Source organism: Suncus etruscus, chromosome 14, assembly GCF_024139225.1.
Source record: "Suncus etruscus isolate mSunEtr1 chromosome 14, mSunEtr1.pri.cur, whole genome shotgun sequence".
Taxonomy (NCBI): Eukaryota; Metazoa; Chordata; class Mammalia; order Eulipotyphla; family Soricidae; genus Suncus; species Suncus etruscus.
The window spans coordinates 84,263,279-84,280,975 of NC_064861.1; the positions used below are offsets into that span (position 1 = coordinate 84,263,279).

General features: G+C 46.1%; 1 protein-coding gene and 1 non-coding gene across 2 annotated transcripts in view; one reads left to right on the forward strand and one right to left on the reverse strand.

Moving 5' to 3' along the window:
- Window positions 1-486: 486 nt before the first annotated feature.
- Window positions 487-17,697, reverse strand: part of AKT2 (AKT serine/threonine kinase 2) — a 350,831-nt gene continuing 333,620 nt past the window's right edge. Inside the window, exon 15 of the transcript XR_007502390.1 lies at window positions 487-496. The gene's annotated coding sequence lies outside the window, so the exon portion shown is untranslated. The remainder of the gene's footprint in view (window positions 497-17,697) is intronic.
- On the forward strand, window positions 16,205-16,337 carry LOC126029381 (small nucleolar RNA SNORA51). The gene has a single exon (XR_007502991.1). It is a non-coding gene; the product is annotated as a small nucleolar RNA SNORA51 (small nucleolar RNA).

The window sequence follows — 17,697 nt, forward strand, 5'->3', positions numbered from 1 at the left end:
CCTTTCTCTGTGTTGGGTCACACTCTGCAGTACTCAGAAATTACTCCTTTCATGTGTTCAGGGACCTTTCTTGAGGGGTTATCAATGGAGGGGAGCAGATAATAGTCCAAACTGTTCAAATCATTGTCACCAGGGGTGTGATCATTTTGGATAAACTCTTTGAGTTCCTGGCCTATGGATTCCCACGGGGCCGCCAGCAAATCCATAAAACCTCTGTATTCGACGGGGCCCCTTGGCTCAGCATGCAGAGTTGGGGTCCACACAGAGGCAGCTGCCATTCTCAGCGGCTCCCCCACCCTCTGCCAAGGGTGTGCCCAGGTCCAAGGGGCTGCATGTGCTGAGAGCACTGGGTCCAGGAATCAGGGAGTCTTTGGGAGAGTAGGGATCCCAGTCGGGCCGGCACTCTGCTTGGGTGCTGGGAAACTCCTTCCCTCCGCCTCAATTCTCTTCCTTTTGGCTTGCTGGTTGTTGAACCCAACCTGGGGAGAGGCAGTGAGAGGTTCAATAATGGGCTCCAAAGCAAAGGGCCCTTCTCAGTGTAGGTCTTGTCTCAGACTTGTTTCAACTAGTTTCTAGGGGAGAAAAGAGACTGTGAAGGGGGTCAGGTGCTTGGGCCGAGGTAGGTTAAATCCCAGCAGTATGTACTGCCCCCATCCCAGCCTGGAGTGCTGGAGTGATCAGGAACTCTGCTGCATGTATAAAATAAAATAAAATATTTTAATAAATTGCCTTTGATCAGATAAAAGACTTAGGCCTTCTTTCTAACCTCTACAGATTTTTCCACAGATATTTCGGATCGGGTCAGCTTCAGTGAACCCACGAATAAGTTGCGGCATTCATCCCCTTCACCCTGCTGGCCGGGGTCCCCAGAAAGTCGCAGAAACTGTGGTACATATACACAATGGAATATTATGCAACTGTCAGAGAGATGAAGTCATGAAATTTTCCTATACATGGATGTTTATGGAATCTATTATGCTGAGTGAAATAAGTCAGAGGGAGAGAGAGAGAGAGAGACGCAGAATAGTCTCACTCATCTATGGGTTTTAAGAAAAATAAAAGTCATTTTTGCAACAATCCTCAGAGACAATGAGAGGAGGGCTGGAACTTCCAGCTCACTTCATGAAGCTCACCAGAAAAAATGGTGAGTGCAGTTATAGAAATAACTACACAGAGAACTACCATAATCATGTGAATGAATGAGGGAACTGGAAAGCCTGTCTAGAGTACAGGTAGGGGTGGGGTTGGATGGAGGGAGATTTGGGACATTGGTGGTGAGAATGTTGCACTGGTGAAGGGGGTGTTCTTTACATGACTGAAACCTAATCACAATCATATTTGTGATCAAGATGTTTAAATAGAGAAAAAAAAAGAATTCTTTATGAGGGACTGACCCTAAACCCTGCTCAAGAACCGTCTTGGCTGTATTGACTTGAGGGCAAAAATCACCACTTCATTAAAATCATAATTTTATTAGAAAACAAACTCAAAGCATGTCATGCTTAAAACAACAATAATAACAATAATAACTGGAGCCAAGAGATCAGAGAGTGGGTAGGACGCTCAAATTGTATGCTGAAGACCAGAGTTTAATCCCTGGCATCCCATGTGGTCCACAGAATACAGCCAGGAGTGATTCCTGAGTACAGAGGCTGGGGAATGCTCTGACACTAACCATTCCCCCACAAATCAAATCCTAGTAAAAACCAAACTTAAAAACCCTCTTGTAAAGACTGGAAATAACAGTGGGGGGCCCAAAGAAATAGCACAGCGGTGTTTGCCTTGCAAGCAGCCAATCCAGGACCAAAGGTGGTTGGTTTGAATCCCGGTGTCCCATATGGTCCCCCGTGCCTACCAGGAGCTATTTCTGAGCAGACAGCCAGGAGTAATCCCTGAGCAACACCGGGTGTGGCCCAAAAACCAAAAAAAAAAAAAAAAAAAACAAAAACAAAAAAACAAAAACAAAAACAAAACAGTGGGGAGGGCATTTGCCTTGCAAGTGGCTGAACCGAGCATTCATCTCAAGCATTAAAATGGTCCACTAGCCTGCCAGGTATGGAGTGATTCCTGAGTGCAAAGCCAGGGTATCTGAGGACCACCAGATGTGACCCCCCAAAGCAAGAAAAACCAATCACCACCACACACACACAAAAAAAAAAAGCAAAATTGAGCAGTTGCCAAGAGTTCCTGCGTGGAGCTGTTTCTGCTTCAGCTGGGTGGCATTTACTTCAGAGCTGAGCCCTGGGGTTCTGGGAACCAGATAAAGTCCTTATTCCTTAATTTGGAGAGGGCAGTCTCGAAATCCTTGTCCAATGTGTGGGATAGGAATTTATTATGATAGGCTGTTGGCTATTATTGTTGGCTTCTCAGTTTCCTTTGGGGGCTATACCTGCACTCTTGATGGTGCCTGGGGGACTCTACGTGATGTGATGTGGGGATCCAACCCAGGTCACCTGTGTGCAAGGCAATCACCATCAGCTGTACTATGTCCCCAGCCGTGGACACCCTGATTGTGGAGCTCAGAATGCTTATATTCACCTCAGCCTTTTGGCATCTCTGAACAGAGTTTGTGAAGTCACAGATGCACCAGAGTGGCACAAATGACAACAGGTGACACCTTTTCCTGCACAGGGAGGTACCTCAGAGGAAGGACTCCATACCTTATGGAACCTTCTAGAATCCCCCCCTTTGTCTATACATCTTCAATACCATCCCTGATGTGTCCCAAATGATCTAGCCACTGTGGAAAGGATAGGGCTGGGATGAACCAGGGCCTCCTGCTGTAGTGCAGATGCTCAGCACAGAGAATCTCTCTCCCCTCCGCCATGGTTCTGAGGGGCTGGAACCCTCAGCATAGATAGACAGGAGCATGTGCAGAATCCCTCAGAGAGATGCACCACAATGACAAAGGCATTGATCATTTGAAAAATCAATTTATTAAAATCACTAGATTGATACATTTGTACCAGATTCCCACCTATCGGTGCCACGCAACTCTGCACCATGTCCCCTCCCACAGAGGAAGGTTCTAGTCTCATCACCGGGCAAGTGGGTCCAAGTCTTGGCTTGTGGGGCAGGATATACCACCTCAATCTTCGGGGTTCTGCGGTGTCCATCATCCCCTCCCTGCCCCACAGTCACAGTCTTCAGTGGACTAGTCTTCTGAGAAAAAGCAACAGTCTCAGTTCCCTTCATTTCTCTCTTGCTTTTGAGCTTTCCCCGCATTGAGGCTCCCTCGGCAGTGCTCAGAAATGACTCCTACTCCTGTGCTCAGGGCTCACCCTGAGGTGATGTCAACCAAGGGGAGGAGACCAGAAGGGAGCAGATACTGGTCCAGGCGGTCCCAGTCATTGTCTTCAGGGACATGAGAGTTCTAGAAATAATCTTTGAGGTCCTGGAGGATGGTTTCATATGGGGCATCCAGCAAATCCAGAAAACCTCTGTATTCTGAGGGGTTCCTTTGCTCAGCATGCAGGGCTGGGCTTGACACAGAGACAGGTGCCCCTCTAGGGGACTCCCCACCCTCTTCCAGGGATGCTCCCAGGTTCAAGGTGCTGCATGTGTTGAGAGCACTGGGTGCAGGAGTCAGGGAGTCTTCGGGAGAGGAGGGATCCCACTCATGCTCGGCACTCTGCTTGGGTGCTGAAAAACTCTTCTCCTCTGCCTCAATTATCTTTCTTTTGTCTTGCTGGTTCTTGAACGAAAACTGGGGAAAGATAGTGAGAGTCAATAAGGATTTCCAAAGCCAAGGGCCCCTCTCTGAGCAGGTCCTGTCTCAAATTCATCTCAACTAGTCTCAGGACAAAAGACCTTGTGCAGGGGGTCAGGTGCTTGGGATGCTAAGAGATTCCATCCCAGCTCTACCTACTGCCCCCAGCCCGGCCTGGAGTGATTAGGGGCTCTGCTGCATGTGTAAAATAAAATGAAATAAGATAAAATTTAAATAAAATAAATTATAAAAGAGGGGCCATAGAACCCTGTTTCTTTCCCCCTTCCTCGAGTCAATTATACTGTCCCAATGCTAAGGCCTCCCTCTGCACAGACCCATTCACATAAGCAACTGAGAGTCACACTGGCATGATCCCTGCCCCAGGTTTCAAGGCTCCCATCAAACATGAACTAGGGCGAAATACAATCCCATGCTAATCAGACACCATCAAGGTCAACATTTCCACCAAGGGTGGCTCCTGAGCACACAACCAGGAGCACTGCAGAGTGTGGCCGCAACTCAGAGAAGGGTGAAATGAAAGAGAAATGAAGGGTACTGGGACTCTGATTCTCTTGTTCAGAATAATTCATTCACTACATGGGTGTAGCTCAATCAAACTAATGCTCGTGAAAAAAAAAAAAAATGGAAAAAGGAATTATAAAAAATAATTTTGCCCTGACCTGACAAGCAGAAAACTCTGCGATTGGTGTTTTACCGTGAATAGAATACATATGGGAAGGGGATGCTCTGGAATAGGGGTGCTGTGGGGAAACACCATAGACGCTTACCTGAACCACATCATCATCCAGTTGAGTCTCAGGTGCCACATTCTGGATGTCAACTGGAGGGAACAGAACCCGAGGGGCGCCGTTACTGTCCAGAATCTGCCTGTCATTGTCCCCAGGGATGCAATAGTTTTGGAGAAACTCTTTGAGGTCCTGGACAATGGATTCCCAAGGAGCCGCCAGCAAATCCATATAACCTCTGTAGTCAAAGGTGTTCCTTGGCTCAGCATGCAGGGATGGGCTCCGCGCATCTGCTCCACTTGGGAGCTCCCCAGCCTGTGGCAGGGATACTCCCAGGCCCAAGGGGCTACAGGTGCTGAGAGCACTAGGTCCAGAAGTCAGGGAGTCTTCAGGAGTGTGAGGCTTCTTCGGGCTCCCTAACCGACGCTTGGGCATTGGAAAAGTCCTTCCATCTGCCTCAATTCTCTTCCTCTTGGCTCTCTGGTTCTTGAACCAAACCTGGGGAGAGACAGCGAGAGGTCAATAAGGGGTTTCAAGGGAAGGGCCCTTCTCTCTGCAGTTTCTGTCTCCTGTCTCCTCTCTTGGGTGCTGCGGGGAAATACCACAGGCACTTACCTGAACCACATACTCTTTCAGTTGAGTCTCAGATGCCACATTCTGGATGGTGTCCCAGCTCGGGCTCAGTGTCTTCTGGGAGACGTCCCTGAGCACCCTCAGCTGTTCCGGGGAGAACTGAGTGCGTGGCTTGCGAGTGTGTTTCTCCTTTTCTGCAGTAAAAAAGAAAGGGAAGTTGAGGATAAGAAAATGGTTCAAAATCAACTTTCGGTGTTAGAGAAATAATACAGCAGAGAGAGTGGTTGCCCTGCAGAGGTTGACCCGGGTTCAACTCCTGGCACCACATTTGTTCTCAAGACCCAGGCAAAGTGATCACAGAGGTCACAGCCAGGAATAGTCCTGACAATGGTGTGTCCCTCCAATCCTCCCCAAAGAAAATAAATTCCCAGATATCAAGGAAAAAAAACATGTTAGTCATTGACATTCACACATTTCCACTTTGCACTGCCCTAAGAGCCTTCACTTATATTTGGAGGAATCTCACAGCAACCCCCACAGTGTATAGGCTAGAGAACTAGACAGACACTGCCTTACATGACAGTGTCTCTGTATGAAACTTCAATGAGTTAAGTATTATCACTGGAGAAATCTCTAGCACCATTTATGGGACCAATAAACCAACCAGGTGACCATGAGCACAGAGATAGAAATAAAACCCTGAGCTCTACATATTATATCCCTTGCTTAAAAAGTTTGAAATTTAGGGGCCAGAGCAGTGGCGCCAATGGTAATGCATCTGCCTTGCCCAAGCTAGCCTATGATGGATTGCAGTTTGATCCCCAGGCATCCCATATGGTCCCCCAAGTCAGGAGCCATTTCTGCATACATAGCCAGGAGTAAACCCTGAGTGTCACAGGGTGTAGCCCAAAAACAAAACAAAAAATATAAGAAATTTAAGACAATAAAGGACAGTGTGGAGTAACAGAAAAACATATTCCTTCTGATTTTCCTAGACAAAGATTCCTTACAAGGAGAAAAGAGAGAAAAGGGAAGAGAGCACAGGGAACCATGGCCAGAGAAAGGCCCAACTAAAATCAAAATGCAAGTGTGGGGCCACCATTAAAGGGTCCGAGGCTCCATGACTGAGATTTACTGCAAAGCTTGAACACCTCAGGGGCTGACAATCTCTACAGCCACCTCAAAGCTTCCCATTCTTGCTTTGAATCATCCAAGTCATCCCCAAACTCTACTGCATTTCACCCAGTTTCCAACTTACCTGCCATAGTAGCTTCTAGAAAGGACTAGACTTGCAGAGTTGCTGTGCTCTGTGAGCTGCAGAGTGAAGTCTGTTACTAGAGTGGGCACCAAGGCCAAATATATAGGAAACCCAATGCTGGCCACACCCCCTAGGGCCCCCCATAGGACCCACCCTAATTAAGCAGCAGGCAAGGCCCTTCCCTTCGGGCCCCAATCGCACCTGCAACTTTCTGCCTGGAACTTCCCCTGGAAGAAGTTCTGGGAAGAAGTCCCTGGAAAGGGCATGGCCCTTACATGCTGCTGACCCCGGTCTGAGCCTTTCAATGCATGTGGTTCTCTGAGTGTTTCCAGAGCACAGGGCCCTGGGTTAAACTTCCATATCATGAGGGTGGCCAAAAACCAAATAAACATAAAACACACTGGCAGGATCCCGGTTCGTGCTAATTCTTCATGCATCACTCACAGAAGTCAATAGAATCGGCATCAAAGCCTGCTCAGGAGACAGAACAGGGAGCAGGATGATGCTGGGAGAGGAGACTTCTCAGAGGGCAAGGCTGCAGCATGCCAGAACATGGGCCCTACTCGAACAGGGCATTCCATGACCCCTGAGCACCCCTAAGGTTGTCACTCAAGTGTGTCCCTGCCCCCACTCCCAGTACCCGAGTACACAAATAATGCCTATAACCGTTCAGTGCACCCAACCTTAAGATTCTGTGAGATGAGTGTTCCTTGTGAGAGTGGAGGATCTTAGCACAGCTGCAGGGACTTCTGTTTTCTTCCCTAACACAGTGATCCCCAAATACCATTGGGTTTCTTCCCATTTCACAAAGTCAGGGTTTATTCATGCAGACCCGGGTGAAGGTCAAAAACCAAATATACATCAGACTCAACCAACCAGAAGATGGTTAGACACAGGAAGCTCCTAGGAAGAAGCGGGTCAAAGGGGAGGATAATCCAATGGTCTGAAAGCTCATCGTGTGGGAATCATGGCGGCTTGATCTGCCCCAGAACAGGCTCAGCAGCCTAGAAGCAGATGCTCAGGCCTTTCTTGACTCTTATCTCAACTCTTTCTTTACCTCAGAGTTCTCTACATACCCTGATTTTTTTTATAATTATCTTTATTTAAACACCGTGAATACAAATATGATTGTAGTTGTATGATTTCAGTCATATAAAGAGCACCCTCTTCACCGGTGCAACATTTCCACCACCAATGTACCAAATCTCCCTCCTCCCCACCCCATACCCTGATTTTTAATACTTTTCCACTTAAAATAATTTATGATAATGCTATGATCCTATTATTCAGAATATTGATATTTTCTGCATTAAATATCCAACACCCACAACTACACATCCTCCATTCATCCACTCCCAAGTTTTCCATCCACTAATTCATAAATACAACATACAATATAAATTTAATTTACTTCAACCTAAATTAGTATTTTTGGGGGGTCACACCCAGCAGCGCTCAGGGGTTACTACTGACTCTATGCTCAGAAATCACTCCTAGCAGGCTCAGGGGACCATATGGGATGCCGGGATTTGAACAAACGTCCTTCTGCATGCAATGGCAAACGCTTTATCTCCATGCTATCTCTCCAGCCCCCCTAAATTAGTATTTAATTTAAATGACTCTTTAGACTTTACGAGGTTGGTGAGACCAAGATTTTACTTGCCCAATTCACTCTGTCCTCAACTGTGCTGAATCTTTCAGGAAGAAGAATGATTATGAACAATCAAAGATTTATGTGGAAGAAAAAGTGATAGCACAGCAGGTAGAACATTTGCTTTGCACTCAAACCCTGGACTGACCCGAGTTTAATTCCTGGCAGCCCATATGATTCCCGGAGCCTGCCAGAAACTTTCTGAGAACAGAGCCAGGAAAAAAACCTGAGTTCTGCTGGGTGTGAACAAAACAAACAAAGAAAAACCCCAAACAACCAAATGTGAATTTGGGGTCAGTTGAAAGCACAGCAGTATTGAGTTTGTCTTGCATGACCTGGGATGGACCAACGTTTGATCCCCAGCATCTCATATGGTCCCTCGAGCCTGCCAGGTGTGATTTATGAGCACAAAGCCAGGAGGAAACCCTGAGCTCTTCGGGTGTTGGCTCAAAAACTAACAAACAAACAAAAAACATTTATGTGGAGTCAAAGCAATAAGCCTAGAGCACCCACAGAAATTGATCCCAAGAGTTAAATTTCAGTTTTCTAAAAATTAGAAAGAATCAGCAGGGATCAGGTTAAGCAAAATAAATGAGAGTGAGAAAGACAAAAAGAGGTTCTCTCAGGGCCAGAGTGATAGCACAGCAGTAAGGCATTTGCCTTGCACGTGGACAACCCCAGATCTGAGTTCTATCCCTGGCATCCCATATGGTCCCCTACCATGCCAGGAGTGATTGCTGAGCTCTGAGCCAGGAGTAATTCCTGAGCACTGCCAGGTGTGTCCCAGAAAAAAACAAAACACTCACACAAAAGGGCTTTGTTTGGGCTGGAGAGAAAAAACAGAGGGCAGGTAGCTTGCCTAGGTTCAATCCCAGCATCCCATACAGTCCCCTGGCAGCACAGGGTTTAATTCTTGTGTTTACCAAAATTAAACCCTGAACATCACTGGATGTGGTCCAAAAGAAATAAAAAATAAAATGAGAGATCTGTTTATTCTTTACTTCTACGTGAGGTGCTCAGGAGACCCCATAGGATGCCGGAGATGGAATCTGGGTCAGGTACAAGGCAAGACCCCTCCTACTGTGCTATCACTTTTTCTTTCTTTCTTTCTTTCTTTCTTTCTTTCTTTCTTTCTTTCTTTCTTTCTTTCTTTCTTTCTTTCTTTCTTTCTTTCTTTCTTTCTTTCTTTCTTTCTTTCTTTCTTTCTTTCTTTCTTTCTTTCTTTCTTTCTTTCTTTCTTTTCTCTTCTTTCTTCTTTCTTTCTTTCTTCTTTCTTTCTTTCTTCTTCTTCTTTCTTTCTCTTTCTTCTTTCTTTCTTTTCTTTCTTTCTTTTCTTTCTTTCTTTCTTTCTTTCTTTCTTTCTTCTTTTTTCTTCTTTCTTTCTCCTCCTTTCTTTTCTCTTTCTTTCTTCTTTCTTCTTTCTTTCTTTCTTTCTTTCTCCTCTCTTTCTTTCCTCTCTCTTCTCTCTCTTTCTCTCTCTTTCTCTTTCTCTCTTCTTTCTTTCTTTCTTTCTTTCTTTCTTTCTTTCTTTCTTTCTTTTTTCTTTCTTTCTTTTTTCTTTCTTTCTTTCTTTCTTTTTTCTTTCTTCTTTCTTTCTTTCTTTCTTTCTTTCTTTCTTTCTTTTTTCTTTCTCTCTCTTCTCTTCTCTTTCTTTCTTCTCTCTTTTCTTCTTTCTGATTTTCTTCTTTCTCTCTTTTTCTTTACTTTTTTCTTTCTCCTTCCTTCCTTCCTTTCTTTTTTTTGAGGGGGGGAGATCACACCCAGCAGCACTCAGGGGTTACTCCTGGCTCTATGCTCAGAAATCGCTCCTGGCCAGCTCAGGGGACCATATGGGATGCCGGGATTCGAACCACCTACCTTCTGCATGCAAGGCAAACACCCTACTTCCATGAGGCACTCAGGGGTTACTCCTGGCTCTGAGCTCTGAAATAGCTCCTGGCAGGCTCGGGGGACCATATGGGTTGTCGGGAATCGAAACCAGGTACATCCTGGGTTGGCCACATGCAAGGCAAACACCCTACCACTGTGCTATCTTTCGGGACCCTCTTTCTGAATTTCATTTAGGCTTTATGTTTTCATTTTAGAGTGGGCGTGCCTGGGTCAGTGTTGTGCTCAAGGGATTGGGGGGGACCAGACCTTCCCTGAGTGCCTGAACTCAGTTCATTGAGCCTCTCTTGTTCTCTCATTACTGAAGTAACTTAAAATTTAAATGGAAATAAAGACTAAAGTTGGAAGTAGAGGGGCCAGAGCACAGCAGTGAGGGCATTTTCCTTGCACATTGCTTACCCAGGTTCTAGCCCCAGTATCCCATATGGTCCCCTGAGCCTGCCAGGATTTTTTGTTTTGTTTTGGGTTTGTTGTTGTTATTGTTGTTGTTGTTTGGGCCACACATCCTGATGCTCCCGGTTTACTCCTGGCTATGTGCTCCGGAATCAATCCTCGCTTGGGAGCCATATTGGATGCCGGGGATAGAACCACAGTCCATCCTAGGTTGGCCACGTGCAAGGCAAACGCCCCACTGCTTGCGCCATCACTCAGGCCCCTGCCAGGATTAATTTTGAGCACAGAGCCAGAAGGAACCCCTGAGCAATGCCTGGTGTGGCTCAAACACCAAGGAAAAGAAAGTAAACTGAGAAGTGTGTGAAGTGCTAGGGAGGAGTCAGGAATCTCCCCCAGTGTTTCCAGAGATTCTTTTTTTGGGGGGGGGGTATGAATGTTTATCTAGTCCTGTGCCCTCTCAGCTTCCACATCTCCATCCTCTTTAGAGAAAGAAAGACTTTGGTAACCTGAGTCTCTCAATTTTGGGACTAAATTAAGGGGAACCCTGGGATGGGGGCTAGAGGTACCCTGTGGTTGTACTCAGCCTCCCAATCGTGAACTTGCCCCCCTATTTGAGAATATATTTTCTCGGAGTCAACGGGATGCTGGGATTGAATATGGGCAAGGTACCTGCCCTCTGTTCTCTCTCTCTCTTCAGCCCTGAGATAGCCCTTTTTTGCTGTGTTTTTGTTTCCTGGGACATACCTGGCAGTGCTCAGGGATTACTCCTGGCTCGGAGCTCAGAAATCGCTCCTGGCACCCATATGGTGCCAGGGACGGAATTCAGGTCCAGGGTAGTCTACATGCAAAACAAACACCTTACTGCTGTGCTATCACTCCAAGCTATGCTCGGAATTATGCCTGGCTCTGCACTTACTGATCACTCCTGCTGAGACTCAAGGGACCATATAGGAGCTATCTATATATTTTCCCATCTCTCCAGCTCCGCCTCTCACAGGTTGTTTTGTTGTTGCTGTTGTTTGTTTTTATTTTGGGGTCACACCAGGCAGTGCTCAGGGGTTACCTTGGCATTGCTCATGAGATCATGTGGGTTGCTGGGTATCAAACCCAGGGCAGCCAGGTGCAAGGCAAATGCCTTACCCTTCTGGCTATCTTTCCGGCCTCCTCTCTTACTGTTTTGTTTGTTTTATTTGTTTATATGTTTGGGGGCCACACCCAGCAGTACTCAGGGGTTACTTCTGGGTCTGCACTGAGAAATTATCCCTGACAGTGCTTGGAGGGCCATATGGAATACCAGGATCATACCTGGGTTGGCCCCAGGTCGAACCTGAGATGCGTGCAAGGCCAATGTCCTCCCTACTGTGTTACTCTCTGGCCCCAGCTACGGTCTTTGATTTCTTCCTTTGACTTTTTAAAATAATATTTACTTTATTTAAGCACTGTGCTTACAAAATTTTTCTTGAGTTTCAAGCATACAATGTAAACCACACTTCACTAGTGTATACACATTCCTTGCCACCAGTGTCCCCAGTTTCTTCCCACCCTTCCCCTGCCTGTCTCATGGCAGACATTTTACTTCTCTCTCTCTTTCTCTCCGTTTTATCCCCCCTTTTTGACACTGTGGTTTGCACTACTGTTAATGAAAGATTGTATACCATGCATTATCATTCTATCCTCTTTTAGCACCATGTTTTTGTCCAGAGTGATTTGTGAAAAGATCCCCACCATGGACTGGCCCTCCATGCCCTCATCTCTATTGTTTCTGGATATTCTTACCATACTGTCTTTTATCTTTCTTATGTCCCACGAATGAGTGAGATTTTCTTTGTCTATTCCTTTCCCTCTGACTCATTTCTCCACCTTATAATCTCCATATCCATCCATGTATAAACAGATTTCATGACTTCCCTTTTCCTAACAGCTGCATAGTATTCCATTGTGTAGATGTACCATGGTTTCTTTAGCCACTCATCTGTTCTCAGGCACTTGGGTTGTTTGCAGATTTTGGTTATTGTAAATAGTCCTGTGACTAACATAGGAATGCAGAGGGCTTTCTGCATGGTGTTTTTGGGTTCCTAGGCATATTCTTAGGAGTGGTATTGCTGGGTCATATGAAAGCTCAATTTTTATTTTTTTGAGGAATATCCATATTGTTTTCCTAAGAGGCTGGACCAGTGAACATTCCCACCAGCAGTGAATGAGTGTCCCTTTTTTCCTGCATCCATGCCAGCACTGGCTATTCTTGTTCTTTGTGACAGTTACACTCTTTCTTATCTCATAACCTTAAACGTCGCATGAACTCTGGAGCTGGTTTGTCACCAGGGTCCGAGGCAGGGACCATCACAGATGCCCATTCTGGAGCTGCTGGCTCCGTTCCTCCTGCATCTCTCCTGCACAGGCCCCTCCTCCCCATGGCTCTAATGCTGCCTTTATCTCCTTGTGTAAACTTGCTGCATCTTTATTTCTGTGGGGTTTTTTTTTGGTGTTTTTTCTTTCTTTCCTCTTTCTCTCTCTTTCTATTTTTCTTTTTTGGGGGGCCACACCTGGCAGCTCTCTGGGGTTACTCCTAGCTCAGAGCTCAGAAATCACTCCTGGTAAGATTGGGAGACAATCTGGGATACTAGGAATCAAACCCAGGTTGGCCGCATGCAAGGCAAATACCCTACCCACTGTGCTATCACTCCAGCCCTTATTTCTGGCTACACCAGATAGTGCTCAGGGCTGACTCCTGGAAGTGCTGGGGACTTAATGTGGTGCCAGGATGGACCATGTTGGTCGTATGCAAGGTGAGGTCCTGACCCCCCCCCCCTCAGCTTTAAGCCATGTCTTTCTAACATATAAACTAATTTGGGAGTGCTTTGGGGACTTTATCTGGTGGTGTTTCTGGATTTTTCTTGGTTCTGTGCTCAGGAGTGGTGCCTTCGTATATTCTAAAGCTTAAGACTGTTTTTTGTTTGGTTTGAAGCTACGCCCAGCAGTGTTCAGGGGTTACTCCTGGCTCTGTGTTCAGGGATCACTCATGGCAGTGCTCAAGGGACCAGACATCGAACCTGGGTCAAGCACATGGAAGCAAGCACCTTACCCAATGTACTATCTTTCTAGGCTCCTGTAAACTTCTTTGTTTGCTTGTTTGGGGCAACACCTTATGGTGTTCAGAGCTTACTCCTGGCTCTGCACTCAGAAATTTTTCCTGGGGCAAGAGAGATAGCACAGCGGTAGGGCATTTGCCTTGCTTGCAGCTGATCCAAGACAGATGGTGTTTCGATTCCTGACATCTCACATGGTCCCCGAGCCTGTCAGGAGCAATTTCTGAGCACAGAGCCAGGAGTAACCCCGAGTGGTGCTGGGTGTAGCCCCCCATCCCCTAAAAAAAAAATCATTCCTGGCAGGCTCAGGGAATCCTATGGGATGCCAGAGATCAAGCCCTCAAAGAGTTCATGGAAAACTATAACATCCCTGGGGACAATGACTTGGACAGTCTGGACCAGCATCTGCTCCCTTCGGTTGTTATCCCCTCAATAGTGGTCCCTGAGCACATGATTAGGAGCAATTTCTGAGCACTGCCGAAGGTGACCCAATGCAGTGGAAGGTCAGAAGCAAGAGAGAAATGAAGAGACCTGAGAATCTATTTCACTTTCTCAGAATAGTCCACTGAGGACTGTGACTGTGGAGATGGACAGGGGATGTCCTGAGAGTGACCCTGAGAGTGAGGGGTTGCAAATTCTGTCCCGAAAGCCAAGACTCAGACTTACCTGTACAGTAATGAGACAAGTTTCTTCTTGGGAAGGGAACATGGTGCAGGAGTAGGTGGAGAGGCAGGAAAAGGTCTAAGTTTGTAAATCTAGTGATTCTAATAAATTGATTTTCAAAAGATCAATGTCTTTGTTGTTGAGGTGCGTTCTCTGCAGAACTCTGCAAATGCTCCTGCCTATCTTTGCTTTCCTTTCTGTTCTTGGGATTCAGTCCCCACAGCCTATGTGAGAGGGGAGCAGCAAACACCCTGGACCAAACGCCTACCTTGCAGCAGGAAGCCCACTTTTCTTCTCTGTCCTGTCCTGTCCACAGCGGCTTGATCCATTTGGGCACAGTTTTGAGTATGTATTTGAAAACAGATGGGGTGGTCTAGAAGGTTCCAAAAGGACTCCAGTCCTTCCTTCTGTGTGGTGGTGCCTCCCTGGCACAGCAGGGCTAGTATTGAGTATGTGTAGGTAAAGGAGTTTGGTGGCTTCTAGAAGATTCCATAAGGTTCCACTTGGTATCACCTGCTGTCAGCTGTGCCACTCTGTGCCCAGGTGCGGCTGCAACTCCACAACCTGTGGAGATGTCAAAATGTTGAGGTGGAGGCCTGAGCCATCGCACAGCAGGTAGGGTATTTGCTTTATGGGGCCGGAGAGATAGCACCGAGGTGTTTGCCTTGCAAGCAGCCGATCGAGGACCTAAGGTGGCTGGTTCAAATCCCAGCGTCCATAGGGTCCCCCATAATTGCCAGGAGCTATTTCTGAGCAGACAGCCAGGAATAACCCCTGAGCACTGGCCCAAAAACCAAAAAAAAAAGGTTGAGATGGAAACACAGGGCATTCTGACCTCCATAATTGGGGTGTCCAGGACTGGGGGCATAATACAATCTGAAGGCAATAGCCTTGCACACAGGTGACCTGGGTTAGATCTTCCATATTACAGCATATCGTGTCCGGCAAGCATCATCAGTTTTCCTGAGTACAGACATGTGTACCCCAAAAAGAACCAAGAAGTCAACAACAATAGCCAAAGGTGTTCATTCCTATCCCACATTGAACAGGGATTTAGAGACTGTGACCTCTCCCAATAAAGGAAGAAGGGCTTCATCTTTGCCCAAGAACCCAGTGCTCAGCCCCACAGGACATGCCACCCAGCAGAAGCAGAAACAGCACAACCCAGCATATCTTGACAACCACTTATTTTTTATGTTTTGCTTGGCTTGGCTTTGCTTTTTGTGTCACACCTGAGGGTCCTCAGAGGTTGCCCCTGGCTCTGCACTCAGGAATCACTTGACTCATGGCAGGCTGGGGGGCCATAGGTAATGCCAGGTTATTGAACCCAGGTCAGCCACTTGCAAGGCAAACACCCTCTTTCTGTGTTATTTCCAGCCCTTACAAGAGGGTTTGTAGGTCATGGGGTGCCTGGGATTGAACCATATACCATGCACGTGCCCTAGCCACTGTACTATCTCTTTGGTTCCAATTGTTGATATTATTGTTGCTTAAACATAACACGCTATTAGTTTGCTTCCTAAGAAAACTACGGTTTTAATAAAATGTTTATTTTTTGAGCTCCCATACGATTCAGCTATACCACTCCTAGGGATATATCCTAGGAACACAAAATACAATACAAAAATCCCTTTCTCACACCTATATTCATAGCATTCATATTCATGGCTATTTACAATAGCCAGATTCTGGCAACAGCCTAGATGCCCCTTACTAGATGAATGATTAAAGAAACTATGGTACATATACACAATGGAATATTATGCAGCCATCAGAAGAGATGAAGTCATGAAATTTTCCTATACCTATATGTATATATAGGTGTATATATATATACATATTCCATATGTATATGGAATCTATTATGCTGAGTGAAATAAGTCAGAGGGAGAGAGAAAAACAAAGAATGGTCTCCCTCATCTATGGGTTTTCAGAAAAATGAAAAACATTTGTGTAATTATTCTCAGAGACAAAATAGAGGAGGGCTGGAGGGTCCAGCTCCTGACATGAAGCTCACCACAGGGATCGTGTAGCGCAGTCACAGAAATAATTACACTGAGAATTATCATAACAAAATGTGACTGAATGAGGGAAGTAGAAAGCCTGTCTAGATTTCAGGCCGGTGTGGGGTGGGGAGGAAGGACACTTGAGATATTGGTCATGGGAATGTTGCACTAGTGAAGGATTTATATATATATATATACTTTTTTTAAATAAAAAAAAAGAAAAAAAAGATAAAGCCTCCCTATTCTTACCACAGGCTGTGTTCTTTACACTGACTGTATAGAAAGAGGAGGTACAGTAAATACACCCCATATACACCTCAATACAGGCCCTTTGTCTGGTCTGTATTGTGAATTGGGGGACAAAAAAAAAAGAAACGTTTATTTTTGCCATCCCTCAAGTCAATACAGACAGAAGGTTCTTGAACAAGGTTTGGAGTCATTCTCTCATAAAGAATTCTTGGGACCATAGCAACAGCAGTGAATAGAGCATTTGCCTTGCATGTGTTCAACCCAAGTTTGATTTTCAGCATCCTATACAGTAGTTCCTGTCTGCCAGGAGTGTTCCCTGAGCACAGTTTGGGATAGCCTACCCTCAGATGGATGCGGGGGAGGATGCTGACAATTGGGAGTCCGAGTGCAGTCACAGGGTCCCTCTAGCTCTTGTCCCACAGCTCTCCTCAGTGTAGTCCCAAAACTGAGAGACTCAGGTTACTAAAGCCTCCCCTTCTCTATAGAGGATGGGGATGTGCAAGCTGAGAGGAAACAGGACAACAAAACCACCCACAGCCCCCCAAGAGGCTAAGATTCTGGAAACACCTGGGGGAGCTCTCTGACTTCTCTCTAGCACTTCAAACTCTTCTCCAATTTTACTGTCTTTCTCTTGGTGTTTCAGCACACCAGGAAGTGCTCCTGGCTCTGTGCTCAGAAATTGCTCTTGGCAGTCTCCAGGGAACATATGGATGCCGGGGATAGAACCTGGGTTAGCACCATACAAGCAAAATACCCTCCAAATTGTGCTCTGGCCTCTCTATTTTCAATTTTAGTCCTTTCGTTGCATTTAAATTTTAAATCACTTCTATAAAAAGAAAGCAGAAGAGACTCAATGAACCAAGTTCATGTGCTCTGGTGATGGGACTGGGGGCTGATCCCACCAACTCCCCCTGAGCCCAGCACTCAACCAGGCATACCCAGCTCACAAAAGAATATATAAAGCTTGGCCGGGCGGTGGCGCTGGAGGTAAGGTGCCTGCCTTACCTGCGCTAGCCTAGGAGACGGACCGCGGTTCGATCCCCGGCGTCCCATATGGTCCCCCAAGCCAGGAGCGACTTCTGAGCGCATAGCCAGGAGTAACCCCTGAGCGTTACCGGGTGTGGCCCAAAAACCAAAAAAAAAAAAAAAAAGAATATATAAAGCTTAAACAAAAAGAAACAGAAAGAGAGAGAAAGAAGAAAGAAACAAAAGGGGAAAGAAAGAAAAATGAAAGAAAGAAGAAATACAGAAAGAGAGTAAGAAGAAAAGACTGCCCAGAGACTCTGGGTTGCTGGGACTGAACCTGGGCAAGCACCCTGCCCTCTCTCTGTACTCTCTCTCCAGCCCTTCTTTGCGATTTTGTTTTGTTTTGGTTTTTATTTTTATGTGTATTTTTCCCCGCACCTGGTGGCACTCAGGGGTTCCCTGACCCTGTGTTCAGTGTTGGGGACCATATGTTGTGCCAGGAATGGAACC